The 16,007-nt window shown below is 36.3% G+C and overlaps 1 protein-coding gene across 1 annotated transcript in view; it reads right to left on the minus strand.

The window, feature by feature from the left end:
- Positions 1 to 16,007, minus strand: part of HACD2 (3-hydroxyacyl-CoA dehydratase 2) — a 103,414-nt gene that overhangs the window by 34,758 nt on the left and 52,649 nt on the right. The window lies entirely within an intron of this gene.

The following is a 16,007-nucleotide window of genomic DNA, read 5'->3' on the forward strand; positions in this document are numbered from 1 at the left end:
TGTAACCTCTAATATTAGACACTGAAAGGTCATTTTACAATACTGGTTTCAAAAATGAACAGAAGTGGGGTGCCTGGGTGGCTCAGTCGGTTAAGCGTCCAGCTTCAGCTCAGGTCATGATCTCATGGTTTGTGGGTTCAAGCCCTGCGTCAGGCTCTGTGGTGACAGCTAGCTCAGAGCCTGGAGCCTGTTTCAGATTCTGTATCTCCCTCTCTGACCCTCCCCTATTCACGCTTTCTGTCTGTCTTTCTCTCTCTCAGAAATAAATAAAACATTTAAAAATTTTTTTAACAAAATGAACAGAAGGGAAATCAACTGTATTTATATCTAATGAATGTTAGCAATTCCTGATATTGTACATACTGTCTATATTAGATACTGTACAACCTGATGGTTATCTTCCATAATTCACTCAAATATTTTGCCAATAAGCATACCGAAATCAAAGTTTATAATCTCTGTAATCCATTCCTCCTCACCTTGTTCATTACAAGCAAGCATTGGTACAGTTATCCTCCCAAAGTCTGAAAGTTGTAACACTGGAATCATCTTAGTCATTTTAGATAATCATTAGGTTCTGCTAAGTTTACATTTCTTTGGCTTTCCCCTTCAGTTCTTAAAACCACAACCTCCATAGAAAGACCAGCCACCACTATTACAAAAAAACTCTTGCCTTCTTTAGGTCATCTTAAACCCAACAATAAGCCATTATCTGTAAGCCTCATTTTCTTGTAACCTTATACTGGCAAGGAGCTGCCACTCTAAAATAAAATCTGGAGGGGCACCTGGGTGGTTCAGTCATTTGGGTATCCAACTTCAGCTCAGGTCATCAGGTCATGGTCTCACAGTTCATGAGTTGGAGCCCCGTGTCAGGCTCTGTGCTGACAGCTCAGAGTCTGGAGCCTGCTTTGGGTTTTGTGTCTCCTCTCTCTGTTCCTTCCCCCACTCATGTTCTGTCTCTATCTCTGTCTCTCTCTCAAAAATAAATGAACACTTTAAAAAAATAAAAAAACATTTTTTAAATAAAAATCGGAAACAGAAGTATGGGTACCCAATCCAGCAGCTCCTCCACCCTCACCTCTGCCATTTCTCTCTGGCCTTACTGATAGCAGCAACTAGACTTACCAACTTCCTGCCCCTTTCAAGTTTCACGTGGGCCACCCTACACCTGCCAGGAACCCTCATCATGGCTGCAGATCTTCCTTTAACTCTAAAACTAATCCAGCTTTGGGACGCCTGGATGGCTCAGTCAGCTGGGCATTCAACTTCAACTCAGGTCATGATCTCACAGTTGGTGTTCTAGACCCACATCAGGCTTTGTGCTGACAGCGCGGAGCCTGGTTGGGATTCTCTGACTCCCTTTCTCTCTGCCCCTCCACCACTCATGTACATGCTCTCTATTTCTCTCTCTCAAAAACAAATAAACATTAAAAAATTAAAATTAAACGAATCCATCTTCATTACACCCAGTGGACCATCCCAGAAAAATTTTCATTCTGCTAAGCCTTCTAGAAAACACTCAGACCTTTGAACATTTATAAACAAACAACAACTTGCCAAAACTCTGTGTACAAATCAGAGATAAAATTGTCTCTGTGGGTGTAGCTATGAAAGGAAATCACCTCACAGTTCATTAAGAAAAAGAGATACCATATCCTGTTAGAATGAGTTTCTTGAAGAAGATTTGGGCTTTGAAGAGGAATGGTTTAGTTTCCAGAAGCAAGTAGCATGGACATGTCAACAAGGCTTGCCATATAAAGATGCTGAATAAACCTTTGCAGAATGAATGAAAAAAATATATATGGGCACCTGGGTGGCTCAGTCGGTTGGGCGTCTGACTTCGGCTCAGGTCATGATCTCACAGTTTGTGGGTTCGAGCCCCTCATTGGTCTCTGTGCTGACAGCCAGCTCAGAGCCTGGAGCCTGCTTCAGATTCTGTGTCTCCCTCTCTCTCTGACCCTCCCCTGCTCACACTGTCTCTCTCTCTCTCTCTCAGAAATAAAACATTAAAAAAAATTTTTTTAAATATGAAGGTATGGACACATAGCCCAATAGAATAGAGAGTCTAGAAATAGACCCTCACATTTATAATTCTCGATTTTCAACAAATATGCCAAGACAATTCAATGGAAAAATAATGGTCTTTTCAATAAATGGTGCTAGGACAACTTGACAAAAAATAAAAATATAAATAAAAAATAAAGTTAGAACACTTCCTTATACCATATACAAAGAAATTAACTCAAAATGGATCAAAGACCTAAGTGCAAGAGATAAATATGAATCTTTGTGATCTTGGATTAGACAATGGTTTATCAGCTATGACACTAAAAGCACAAGAAAAAATAAACAAATCAGATTTCATAAAAATTATGTGTGCTTCAAAGGATACAACCAAGAAAGTGAAAAGAGAAGCCAAAGATTGGAGAAAATATTGTGAATTGTATATAATAAAGGACTTATATGCAAAATAAAGAATTCTTACAATTCAACAATAAAAGAGAACCCAATTATAAAATGGGCAAAGCATCTGGATAGATATTTCTCCAAAGATAAGCAAGTGAATAATAAAAACATGAAAAGATGCTCAAATCATTACTCAACAGAGAAATGCAAATCAAAATCATAATGAGATATACCTTGCTAGGATGGTTATAATCATCAGATACATTATGACAGAGGATAACAAATGTTGATAACGATGTGGTAATAATAGAACTCTCATACATTGCTGATAGGATTATAAAATGGTGTAGCTACTCTGAAGAATGAACAGTGTGCCGGTACCTCAAAATGTTAAATATGGAATTATCATATGACTCATCGGTTCTACTCCTAGGTGTGTACATACCCAAGAGAAATTAAAAAAAAAAAAATCAGCCCAAACACTTGCAAAGAATGTTCAGAGTGGTATTCATATTGGCCCCAAATTGGAAACAATAAAAATGTCCAACAACAGATGAATGGATAAATAGAATGTGGTAGAGCTATATAATGGAACATTAGAAATATAAGTAAAAACAATGAATAATAAATAACAAGAAATGAAGTATTGATATATACTATAATATTGATGAGTTTTGAATACATGCTGAATTAAGGAACCAGTGACAAAAGACCACGTGTTACATGATTCAGTTTATATGAAAAGTCTACAACAGCCAAACTATAGAGACAGAACGTAGATTAGTGGTTACCTGGTGCTAGAACGTTAGGAAGGAAACCGGGAGTGACTGCTAATGGGTATTGGATTTCTTATGGCGGTAATGAAAAAGTCCTAAAATTGACTGCAGTAAGGATTGCACAATTGTGTGAATACTGAATTGTATATTCTAAGTGGGGGAATTGTATACATGAATTATTATATGAATAAAGCTTTTATTAAAAAAAAAAAGTGTGTGAATTAAGTACAAAGCCTGGTGGTATAATATGTAACACTGCTAAAGAAGTTAATTAGTGAGTCAAACATTAAGTGAACATAATATACTTAGCCGGATTATATTATAGCTTACATTACCGGAAAAACTAAAGAAGATTCATAATCAAAGCCTTTCCTAAATGAGTTATTAAGCATTTGCTGCTCAAGGAAAGACCACCAATATTTCTAGTTTGTTTTATTTTAACTCAAAGACTAGCTCATCACATAAAAATATTATTTTCTCTTTCATTTCTGCTCTTTCTTCTTCGGTCAGTGAAACAATGGGCTAGACTGCTAATGGTCTGAAAAGTGCCCCAGGGTTGTTGCTATATTTTAGTGGGAATCAAGAAGTCCAGGATCTGGAACTCAGATTTCCAAGTTCAAAAACCTAATTTTATCCCATTCATGTGTGAAAATCAGGGTCTTGGGAGATGGATTCAAGACTAATCAAATTCCTAAGAGTCTAGTTAATAAACTAAAATGTCATTTTATTCACTTATAAGAGAGGTTCAGCCTTTTTTATAATTGAATGCTTGGGATTTCAGAGACCGTCATCTGGGGGTACTTTTTCCCTGTTGCAAAATCAGAATGCTTATTAGTAAGTGCAACTTCAACAGAGGGATCTGGATGCTCTGAGGGGTGAATATTGAAATTCAGCAGAACTTGGGTATAACTAATTACCCCTTCTTTACTGTAGAGTTCCCTTTCCTAGAGAATACAAAGATTTCTATAGGTCTTCCCTTTGAAAGTGCTAATAAAAAATTATCAGATTGTTTTCCTTAAAAGTAAGTTTTTTGTTTTTTTTTTTTTAATTTTTTTAATGTTTTATTTATTTCTAGGAGAGAGAGAGAGAGAGAGAGAGAGACAGCATGAGCAGGGGAGGGTCAGAGAGAGAGGGAGTCACAGACTGAAGCAGGCTCCAGGCTCTGAGCTGGCAGTCAGCACAGAGCCCGACGCGGGGCTCGAACCCACGAACCGCGAGATCATGACCTAAGCGAAAGTCGGACGCTTAACCGACTAAGCCACCCAGGCGCCCCTAAAAGTAAGTTTTAATAACCCAAAAACCTTACTCCTTAGGTACATTTCCCACCAATCTTTTCTTCTAAGAGTATTTTTATTATTTTATTTAAAAAATTTTAATGTTTATTTATTTTTGAGAGAGAGAGAGAACAGAGTGTGAGTGAGGGAGGGGCAGAGAGAGAGGGAGACACAGAATCCGAAGCAGGCTCCAGGGTCCGATCTGTCAGCGCAGAGCCCGAGGCGGGGCTCGAACTCACAAACCATGAGAGCGTGACCTGATCTGAAGTAGGATGCTTAACCAACTGGACCAATCAGGTGCCCCTAAGTGTATTTTTAAATACAGTTCAACTTCTGTTATTTATACTTGTTGTAATTTGCTTTCTCACTTAACATTTTAAGAAATTTTCTTACAACATAGTCTCCAAAATATTTTAACTTGAGTCATAATTTTCCTTTGAATAGAATATATTTGTTTATCTATTCTCCTTCTGTCAGACATTTAAATTGCTCTACTTTCTTGATATTATAAATGAAGTAATGAAGTACTGCAAATAATACTTAAAATTTTCTGAGGTTGAGAACTTTTTTTTTTTGGATTATTTCCTTGGGACAGTTCCCAGAAGCAGAACTACCAGGTCAAATGCTAAGAATTCCTTTAAGGCTCTTGAACTATATTGCCAAATCGCTTTCCAAAATGTTTTTATCAATATACACTCCCACCAGCAGCATAGAAGCGTGGCTGCTTTAGCCTACCCGCAATAGTAAATTTAAATCTTAGTAAGTTAGGGAATAAAAAAGCTGATCAATGCTTTCTAATTTGATGCAGATGCAGAGAGGTTTCTGACTTTGCTAGCTGGTGCTCCTAAATTCCCTAGTAGGAAACTGCCTATTTAGGCACCTGAATTTCCCCCAAATGATGTCATTCACGCCAACCCTCACTTGGTTTCTAAGGCATATGAACCTACGTCAACCAGTCACTCAGCAAACAGAAGTTTTGGTCCTACCCTGACAGCCCAAATTCAAAATGCCTGCTCTGCTGAACCCGTCAAAAGGCCAGCCGGAAGAAGGGAGCCCTATACAAGGAATACCATCTGAAGGCCAGGGGCTCCAAGTTTATCCTTGGAGTGAAGCCAGACTGACAACAGAAGGCCACATAGATGGTCCATATCATCTTTGCTCTGAACAGAACTGCTATCACCGAGTTGGTTGGTTATTACTAGCTGGATTTCATGAGGAACTGTTAAAAAATCATTATTTGCTGCAGGAATGGTATGCATTAGTATAACATACACTCTATCATTCAATGCTCTTTACATAAAGCCCTAGGTGGGAAATATATTTTAGAAACCAATGCTAAGGAGTATTTACTCTTCTCCAATGATAGGAGTTCTATAACTCAATTGCCCTTTTTTCTTTTGCTATTTTAATTTTGGTATAGTTAACATACAATGTTATATTTTCAGTTGCCCTTTTTGTAAGATGTTTATTTTTGAGAGAGAGAGGGAGGGCATGCACATACATGAGTGGAGGAGGGGCAGAGAGAGAGGGTGACAGGAAATCTGAAGCAGGCTCCGTGCTATCAGTGCAAAGCCCAAACTGGGGCTTGAACCCACGAACTGTGAGATCATGACCTGAGCTAAAGTCAGGCGCTCAACTGAGTCACCCCGGGGCCCCTCTCAGTTGCCCTCTTCAATGTGGTAGTCAAAGTTTCAAGCCAAATCTGAAGTATACTATTATATTTTATGTAGAAGTTATCACAAATTCTTGTGCAATGAGGAGCATAGACAGACCAGATCTTCTTTCTTTTCTAGACTTCGTGAAGTCAGTCTCAATGTGACTGCATTTACTATGCCCTTATCTCTTATTTGAACACATGACAGAGCATGTTAAAACTACCTAACCTGCAGATTTTTGGTTGTTGATTACTTAAATTGGTTTTTTTCAAACAATAAGGCTCATCACTAAGCCACTGCTAGGCCAAAATTCTTTAAAAAAATAAAAAAAGACTTACTAGTCATCCATAATTCATTAACTGAATTCAAGTATTTCTGGAGTCCCTACTCTGTGTCAAGTACTATTTTCCACGATGGGGATTATAATGGTAAACAAGACAATGTCCCTGCCCTCATGAATTTACGCTCTCAGGCTGTAATTGATTTGCTTTGGGATAGGTCTTAATTTTAGGACTTTTGTCTGTGATGTGAGGCAACTAAACATTTGTAAACAGCAGAAGGGCATGATCACTTCTCATTTCAGGAAAAATCTCTCTCAGCAGTGCACATCTTTGGCAAGGCGAGGTTATAACTTGAGAAATAATTATGGGAATTTATGTTGAAAGGGTAATGAACTTTTGAAGCAAAACATTAGCAGATTAAAGGAAACACAAGTGTTTATATGTGTGGGGAGCGCGTGTGTGTGTTAGGCAAAAGCTGTATAAAGGGAATCTGGCAAACAGTTTGATTCTCAAGAACCAGGGTGCTTTGAGGACAATCTGAGTCCTGCAGAGGTGGGCAGCCCTGGAAAACCACCCTACCTGGTACAGTCCTCAGATGGACCAGGTTAGTGGCCTTAGGAGACTGGCTACCTATGACCAAGACTGGGCTGAAAGTTAGGTATAGGCAAAGCAATACCAAAGCCAAGCAGGAGACATAAATTTGGTGCCAGAAATTAAACTAGATGGTAGCAAGTGAAACCAGGATCTCCCTACCCAAATACCAAATCCACCAAACTAAATATAGTAATATTCAATAACAAAAACAACACTCAACAGTAGCAACCAAAAAGGAATGGGGTAACAACTGTATGCCATATATTTTTAAAAGTTCTAGCCAAAAAAGGAAAGATTATTGCACACCTCATACTCTATCCCCATCTCCCAAAAGTGATATTGGTGAAGCAACACAATCTTGAGAATTTTCACGAACAGGCTCAGATTTGGAGAGAAATATCTGAGCAGAGTATGACAGACACAGAGGCTGGAAGGTAATGGTGAAGCAGAGGATGTGACTAACCAGGAGCTGCCTCATGGAGGCCAAGCCTTTCCAGCCCCACGATGAGCTGGGGGATGAGCACAAAGTTCCTTGTGGGAATGGGACACACTTTTTATGAAATGGCAGAATCCTAGCGTGGAGCAATTTTATCTCAGAGGGAAGGAAGAGCTCCTATGTTTTTAAATAAGTCATTCATTCGCATTGTTCAAAATTTAGAAAGTATAAAAAAATAGAGAGAGAAAAGTCTCCCTCTGAATCCCATCCTACTACCACTCAGGTGCCTTTCTCATAGGCACCCAAGTATTAATTCCTTGTCTATCACTCCAGAGATATATTTTTGGTATATAACAGCAAATATGTAAGTGAATGTATTAAGATGTATTTATATGATCCTTTTTTCCAAATTTTTACATAATGGCAGCATTTTATACATATTGTTCTATACATTGCTTTTCTTTCCTTAAAAAATATCCTGAAGATCTTTCTTCTTCAACACATATATACACTGTTTTAATTACTGAGACTTTATGTCTTAATATCCATGCTTCTCCTAAGCCCTACCCCTATGCCCTCAGTGTATAGAAAAATATGTAAAAAGGGGAAACTCTGGTTCTAAACTGTAGCTCACAGGGGAAAAAACTGAATATTAAACACTGTAGAAAGGCAGCCAGGAAGAATTCAGTAACATCCATATCAGAGCAAATAAAATGGTTGGACAGGGCTGCTCACACTTTAGAAAGATGGAGAGGCATGGCAGCCATACAAACATAATACAAGGAAAAAAAATAATAAAGCATGCATTGCATCTAGGGAGAATGTAAAAACTTAAAGCAACTGGAAAGAAGATAGTAATTACGGAAAACAAAGGCAATCCAACATACGATAATTATTGTCCCCAAAGTAGAGAACCCAATATATGGAACAGAAAATGTACTCAGGGGTATAATCCAAGAAATGTTAAGAAGGAAATCTGTACTGAAAGAATACACTATGTTCCAGAAAAACCGATAGTGAATGAAAAACACTGAGAAATTTTTTGATTACAAAAATACTTCAGGGATCTAGAGCAAAAAAATATAAAAATAATAAAACGCATAAATAAATAAATCAACAAGTTACCTACAAAGTGGTGGGGGAAAAAAAAAAGTCAGCCTGGCTCCAGACTTCCTCACAGCAATATCCAAAGTCAGAAGACAATAAAGCAATATTACAATGGTCTGAAGGAAAGAAAGTATGTTCAAGAATATTTTACCCAGCCAAGGATGTCACTCCAGCACAATGACAAAAGGCGAACATCACTAAATATGAAAGAACTTGCCACATAATGCCTATACAATCAACCTTCTTAAGAAACACATGCTGTCAGAAATTCAGCCCAAAAACATGAATCAAAATATAGAATTCAGGAATGAAGAAGTCATGGTCAAAGGGCTCATAGTAGGCAATGAATCCATTCAAATATAAAGCTAAGACTAAACAATTATGGTAATTATGGTCATAGAATAAAGGATAAATGCTTATAAGCCACAAAAATATGTTAGTAATATAATTTTAAAATGGGAGCCAGGGGAAAGAGATGGAAGGAGATGTGACCATACTAATTTCCTTAGTAGAATTAAGAGATATTGCTTGAAACTAAAATATAGCCAAACATAATTCTAATCTAAGTTTTAATATCTTCTTGTTAAGCTTTAAGGGACTTTTAATAAAATATCTCTCATGGTAAAAGGATTTTATACTTATTTAATAAACTCAAAAATTTTAAGGACAGTAGCATTATGGTAGGAGCTACTTATCTTGATTCGTCCATCCACCTATTTTTTCTTCCTTATATTAATATATATATGTGAAGGAAACCCTCTCTGAAATGGTATTTACCCAATAGTAATGAAGATTAGTTCTAACGGTAGAATTTGGAGCCATTTTTAAACTTTGCTCTTTGTACTTTTCCACATTGCTTGCACTAATAAAATATATGAATTTGATTTCAAAATTAATAAAATCATTACCCTTAACAAGAATTTAAATGTTTGGCACCAGCAAAAAGAAAATTCTGAAACTGAGCTAATTCCAATTTTAAACAGAAATTTTCTTAAATATTTTCTCTTATAGTAGAAGCTAATCTCAGAGAAATGAAATATTTCTGGCCAAAATGAAGAAAAGTGTGGGAGTATGGGACTCAAGGAAGATGAATAGCCTTTTTTTTTTTTTTTTTAAAGAAGGACTGACAGAAAGGCAATTCCCTTTTCTATTTTCCCAGAATGTAGAAAACTGGCCATGCCCCTTGTGACTGCAGTACCTAGTTGACCCCCCCAACAAAGCAATTTTCAATATATTTTACTTAACCACATTCACTTTATTGAGTTCTGACAAAAGAAATTTGTGTCTTACACTGTAATCAATAACAAAATTATGATATGTGTATGATAAGCTCTGGATTTGAGGTTAATATTTCTAAAAGATATACTGAACTGTAAGAGGGCTTTGTATTTCTTTGTGCTAAAGGGAAAGGGGGACTAAGTGCATTCATGCTTATCTTTGACGAAACTGAAATGGTTAAAAAGGGAGACACGTGAGAAAATCATATCACCTATCAGTGATAGGTCATGTGTCTAGCATTGGAAAGAAATGTACAGTTAGAATTAGATCTTTTCCCTTGATGTGACAAAATTTTAACCACTGAGGTGCTTCTCAAACTGGAACATGTATAACCCAAAGATGGGCAGTAGGGTCTAATCCAGTGACATCCTATTAGCAGTTAACTTACTCCAACTCAAGTGTATGCACTCAAACCAAAGGAAATAAGATAGAAAACTACTGTAGGCAACTCCATCCAGTATTTCAGTGTGACTGTGGGCACCAGAGTGAGTGGTGGTCTTAGGTGTCCTGACTACTCACCACTCTATGATTTCACTGTTCAAAGATAATATAAGAGTCATCTAACACAGGCCCCAAATGCAAACCAACTATTTCATCCAGCATTCAAATGAAGAAAAAGTAAACATTTTCAATACTGGAGGAAAAGGTAGCTGTGCTGGACTTACTGAGAGTCAATACTAAGTTGCATTGCGTTGCACGAACAATTCAAAGTATTTTTCATTGGAATTTTACCCCTACATAAGCAATTCTGCTTCAAGAGATAAAGCCATAGCATATATACATAGTACAAACCCCTACTCCCTATCCCCCTTTAACAGACATTAGGGAAACTTGAGAAGAGCTGGAAAACCACAATACTTAATAAAAATAGAAGGTAGGAAGCTAGGCTTAGAGAAAATAAGGGTAGGAAAAATATCTTGAAACAACGGTAGAAATTAACACCTAAATTGATGAGAAGGCCTGTGTATTTGGGTTTGGGGCAGACCACAAACTTGGCACTGAGCTCCTTTAAGGCCAATATAAAGAGAGAAAATAATCCAGTTGTGATTCAGTGTACATGAAAGAAACAGAACCAGGTGCTCAGTTTTTGAGCCATATCCCTACATATTAAATGGCTTTGACTACAGTAGTAGTTTCTAGTTTACTAGAATGTCTTTGATACAGTTTACTGTTTTAGATGGCCACCTGTCAAAGTGTTTGCCACTGGCAGCTTGCTCTGCCATGTAATTGAGGTTCTCACACGTAAAAAGTAATTCTAACTCGGCTCCAAGAGAGGACTCAGAGGTCTTTGAAGGAAATGAGCTTTTTGAGGGCTTTATCAAATATCCAGAGGCTTTTTGTCTGTTTATTTTTGAGGTCTCCAGTCTCTAAGAATAAGGTTTCTGAAAGTCTAATCTCTGAATGATAGCAAATTACAGACCTGAAAAAAATGAGACCTATCTCCCTCCTTTCTAAAGATAACATAAAAGGGTGTCTGTCGCATTTTGAAAAACATGAAAACATAAAATATTAGAAGCTGTTCTCTAAGAGAACACAGTGAAGTCCATTATAAATCCCAGAAACGCTCTCAAACCTCTGCATTGTAGTTAGCATTTCAATAGCAAATTGCCATCCAATTATTTTTATTGTCCACAGCATTCCAGGTGTTTTTGACCAGACTGTTAATTGCAATCTTGAACTCTTGAACTATGGACGGTTCATATATATTTTACCAGCAAGACTACATCATAAACTTTTCATAAAAAAAAAAAAACCTTAGTAAAACTGTCAAGACCAAATAAAATTGATAGTTGAACTCTTAGATTTACAGTCACTTTTTACTTACTAATGCTAATAATCCATAAGTACCCTGGGTACTGGGGATAAAAAATATTTTCTTTGTATCTCTATTTTAAAATTGTATTAGATTTTCTCTCAATACACTGAAAATTCTTTATATGTAAAGTTTTCTCAAAAGACTGAAGCTGATCCAATGGTTACTTATTTGAAATAACACAAGATCTAACGACAAGGTTGAGAAAGTAGAATCATTTCCTTATGACTTGAGAAAACCAACAATCACAGGATTTCACTCAAGCAAATCAAGAAATATACTTCTTCCAAACCATGTTCTTTCTCAGAGTTCTCCCAAACCATATGGGCAGTGACCACAAAAGATCAAGTTAACTGTACTAGGTGCTTATGAAAAAAGACTTCCATGGGACAGGTGCTCTATTTATAAAAGCAGGGAACCACAAGGGCCATTCAATATGGTGATGAGTAGCTAAGAAAATCTTGGTTGTCAGAACTGGAAAGGATCTACAACAGCAAGTTCAACCCAACATCTGATAGATGAGGAAAGTAAGGTCTGGAGAGGTAAAGTGACTTGCCAAGCTTACACCTCTCATTTTGAATACAACAAATTAATGTTTATGTGTAAAATTTAGTGGTTACTCTCAAAGGTTACTTATTGGTCAATATATAACTAGAAGAGAATTAAAAAATTTACAACCAACATGACAAAAGGTTAACATTCAATGTATACAAAATAAATTGTCTTTGTCTTTTAAAAAATTAAGATCCCATTAGGCAAATAAGCAAAGGGTATAAATAGATAATCCACATAAAAATAAACATAATAAATATATGGGATAATTTCATAATTAGCAAAAAAGGGAAACGAGAGTATATTTGATTTTAGATAATTAACCCAGTAAATATTAAAAGTAATTATAATACCTAAATGTTGTTATTTTGCTAAAACCACCATACTCACTTTGCAAAAGGGCACAATCCTTTAGTCATTCCTTTAGCAATTTGGCAATATTTTTAAGAGTTAAAAGAATATTCATACTCTTTGAATTATTAATGACACCTGAAAATGTAAGCAAAGGGCAAACCCAAAGACTAAAAAAGTATGTATGTCAACAGAGATACTGGTTGAAAAATTATCAGTGGGAACAAACTTAACACTTTCCACTAGGGGAGGCATAATGAAACATCATATTCAATATTTTGTAATGAATTTAAAATTTACAAGTATCAATGAAAAAAAAGATGAGCCTGAAATACCTTTTCATATCGGACAGCCAGGAAGTTATTTTTATGAAATATTTCAGTTTTTATCTAAATTGTTAAGTAGAATACAAAACCGAATTTGTAGCCGGTACCAGAGAATGGACTTAACTGTTTGGAGAAAGCAAGGAAGTTATCAAAAATGACTGGGGTCCTGTCGAAAAAGACTTGAAAGACAATCTAACGATGCTTCCACAAGCCCAAGATGGCCCTTTTAAGCATTAAAAAGCAGAGTTACTATGGACTGAATCACATTAAATATGTTAAAATTCACAAGTTCATGATGATAAAATAAGAAGCAAAACCTTCAATGTTCCTTGGACATATCAGCTTTTTGTTGTTTGGGAGAAGGTGTATGTGTGAGTGTGAGTGTGTGTGTGTGTAGGGTCTATCAATATTAGTGTCTACCTGAGTTAGGAAAATTACATCTCTGGTTCTGTCTGAAAAGGGCGTATCAAGGAACATGAAATACTGCCTTTATTTTGTTTTAAATTACAGACTAATATTAATTATTCTCAGAACTGGATTTTTCCCTCAAAACTGAAATGGCTCTTCCTTTTCGATTTAATAAAGTATTGCTAGCTGAAGCCAGTTTGACATGCTGAGAGAGATGTCAGAATGATGAGAAATGTTGCCTGATTTAAAACCAAACCCTGAACCTTTTTAAAGAATGATAAAATATACTTCATATGGGCAAAAAAGCCCCCACAAACTTGTACTGGTATATGTTAGAGAATTCTGGGAAACCAATACCTGATTCTGAAAACTGGTATATAACAGTGTGTGTGTGTGTGTGTGTGTGTGTGTGTGTATGGTGTGTATATATAGATAGACAGTTAGCAAGGAAACAAAGTGGGACAGGGACTTACTTCCCATTGTATACCCTTTTATATATTTTGAATTCTGTACCACTTTGTACCATTTGAAAGCCAAACTTGTTGAATTATCACTATAGATATTATGTAACAAAATGGAAAAAAGATATTAAAAAACTCTGAAATCAAATAATAGCCACTTTAATTATAGCAATGTAAAAACTGCTAGGCCTCTAAAAAAAAAAGAAGAAAAACAAAATTGTTGACTAAAACTGCAGAATTTTGGGGCATTTTTTCCTTCTGATTAAAATGAATTCCAATGTTATATTTATAATGTTATTTGTCTAATAAATAATGTTAAAGTGGCATTTAAAAGAAAAACATAGTATTTTCACTCACTGTTACCCATACTTATAGGAAAGCCTGACTATTTGGACCCTGAGCCTATAATCAAGGCAACTACGCACCATTTGGGGGTAACTTGACTCTTATTGTAGGCAAGAGATCTAAGAAGGATAAAAGAAAAGGTCTACTGAGGGCTGCTCATACAGTGGCTGTTAAAAGCACAACGACTCTGCCCAGCTCCATGTGCCCATCCCTGCACTAAGGTCGGGGTGCAGGCGGTGGTGGCCTTCACTGAGTAGGAGGCCAGAGGAACATGGAAAGGGCCTGTCGACAGTGCATAAAAGACACACACTGAAAACACTGCTTGCAGGAGGAGTGAAGCTTGTCAAAGTACTGCAGAGGCTGGGAAAGTGAAGAGAAGAGAGAGAGCAATTATAACCTGAACCTAACCTCAGCTAAATTTAACTAGAGAGGTGGAATATATCTACAGCTTGAAAATGATAGGCAAACGGATGTGCAGGTACACAAGGACCCAACCTACACAGATCTTTAAATGGTCACTGTTTAAAAACAAAACAAAAAAAGCCTGTTTTTCTAGCAATCATCTGCTATTATTCTGATATTTCAACTGTAAGCCCCCAAAATAAATAAATGGCCTCAAGGAGGAATAAGGAAATCCTAGGCTCACGGCAAAACCTTCTACTTCTTGTTACAAGATAAATCAAAATCAGTAAGAATTTATTAATGTCACACTTTTCTATCAACACTAGTTTAAAAACTTTCAGCTATGAATAACGAAAATTAAATAGTAACTTTTATTTACCTTTTTGAGGTTGAAATGGAGTTATTTATCCAAAGTACTCTCAAATTTTTATGTCAAGAGATATCTGTTAATATGCTTATTCGTGCTGAACTATGTTCACAATAATTCCAAGCTATATTACCTAAATACCTAAAAATGCATTATTCCAAATGCAAATACTTTATATGCATAGGAATGTATATCAAAAAGGTAGCAATAATTATTTCTGGATAAGTAAGATAATTTTTATTTCCTTTATGTCTTTCAGTATTAGCTGAATTTTTTTTTAACAAAATGCATGTTACTTCTATATAAGGAATATAAAAAATAACTTTATAAGAAATAAGATGTTTTTAAAATGTTTATTTTTGCGAGAGACTATGTGCATGCATGCGCAGAGTAGGGGAGGGGCAGAGAGAGACGGAGACAGAGGATCTGAAGCAGGCTCTGCAGTGACAGCAAAGAGCTCGATGTGGGGCTTAAACTCATGAACTACGTACGAGATCATGACCAGAGTTGAAATTGGACGCTTACCCAACTGAGCCATTCAGGCCCCCAGGTATAAGATTACTTTAGAAATAAGGCCCTTTCATTAAAAATATATATATATTACCACAACTTGATTTAATAACCACCATACAGTAAATTCTGTTTAAAAAAAAGTTATAATTTCAATCAAAACAATGTGCAGTCATTTTCACACAACTGATTTACATCATTTTAGGCAAAAAAACCACGTCATTTAATAAAAAATCTAAATTCAAGCAGCTTTAAAAAAATTATTTATTTAAGTGACTCCTTTCTAATGAAAGACTGCTGGAAGGAGATCATGTACAGATCATTACTTAGGTTTATGACCACCTCACGTACACTACTTAGGGGTACTGAGATTTATAACTATATATACACGTATACATGTATCTGTATACATATATATATATGTTCTTTCGGGGTTAGCCAATCTGTTTTTGCTTCTCAGATCCAACTTTAAAAATATAAAGCAGAATGGGGCACCTGGGTGCCTCAGTTGGTTAAGTGTATAACTCCGTTTCAGCTCAGGTCATGATCTCGCGATTTCTTTTCTTTTTCTTTCTTTCTTTTTTTTTAATGGTCTTGCGATTTCTTGAGTTCAAGCCCACATCGGACTCCTTGCTGGCAGCATGGAGCCTGCTTGGGATTCTCTC

Source organism: Crocuta crocuta, unplaced genomic scaffold, assembly GCF_008692635.1.
Source record: "Crocuta crocuta isolate KB4526 unplaced genomic scaffold, BGI_CrCroc_1.0 scaffold45, whole genome shotgun sequence".
Taxonomy (NCBI): domain Eukaryota; kingdom Metazoa; phylum Chordata; class Mammalia; order Carnivora; family Hyaenidae; genus Crocuta; species Crocuta crocuta.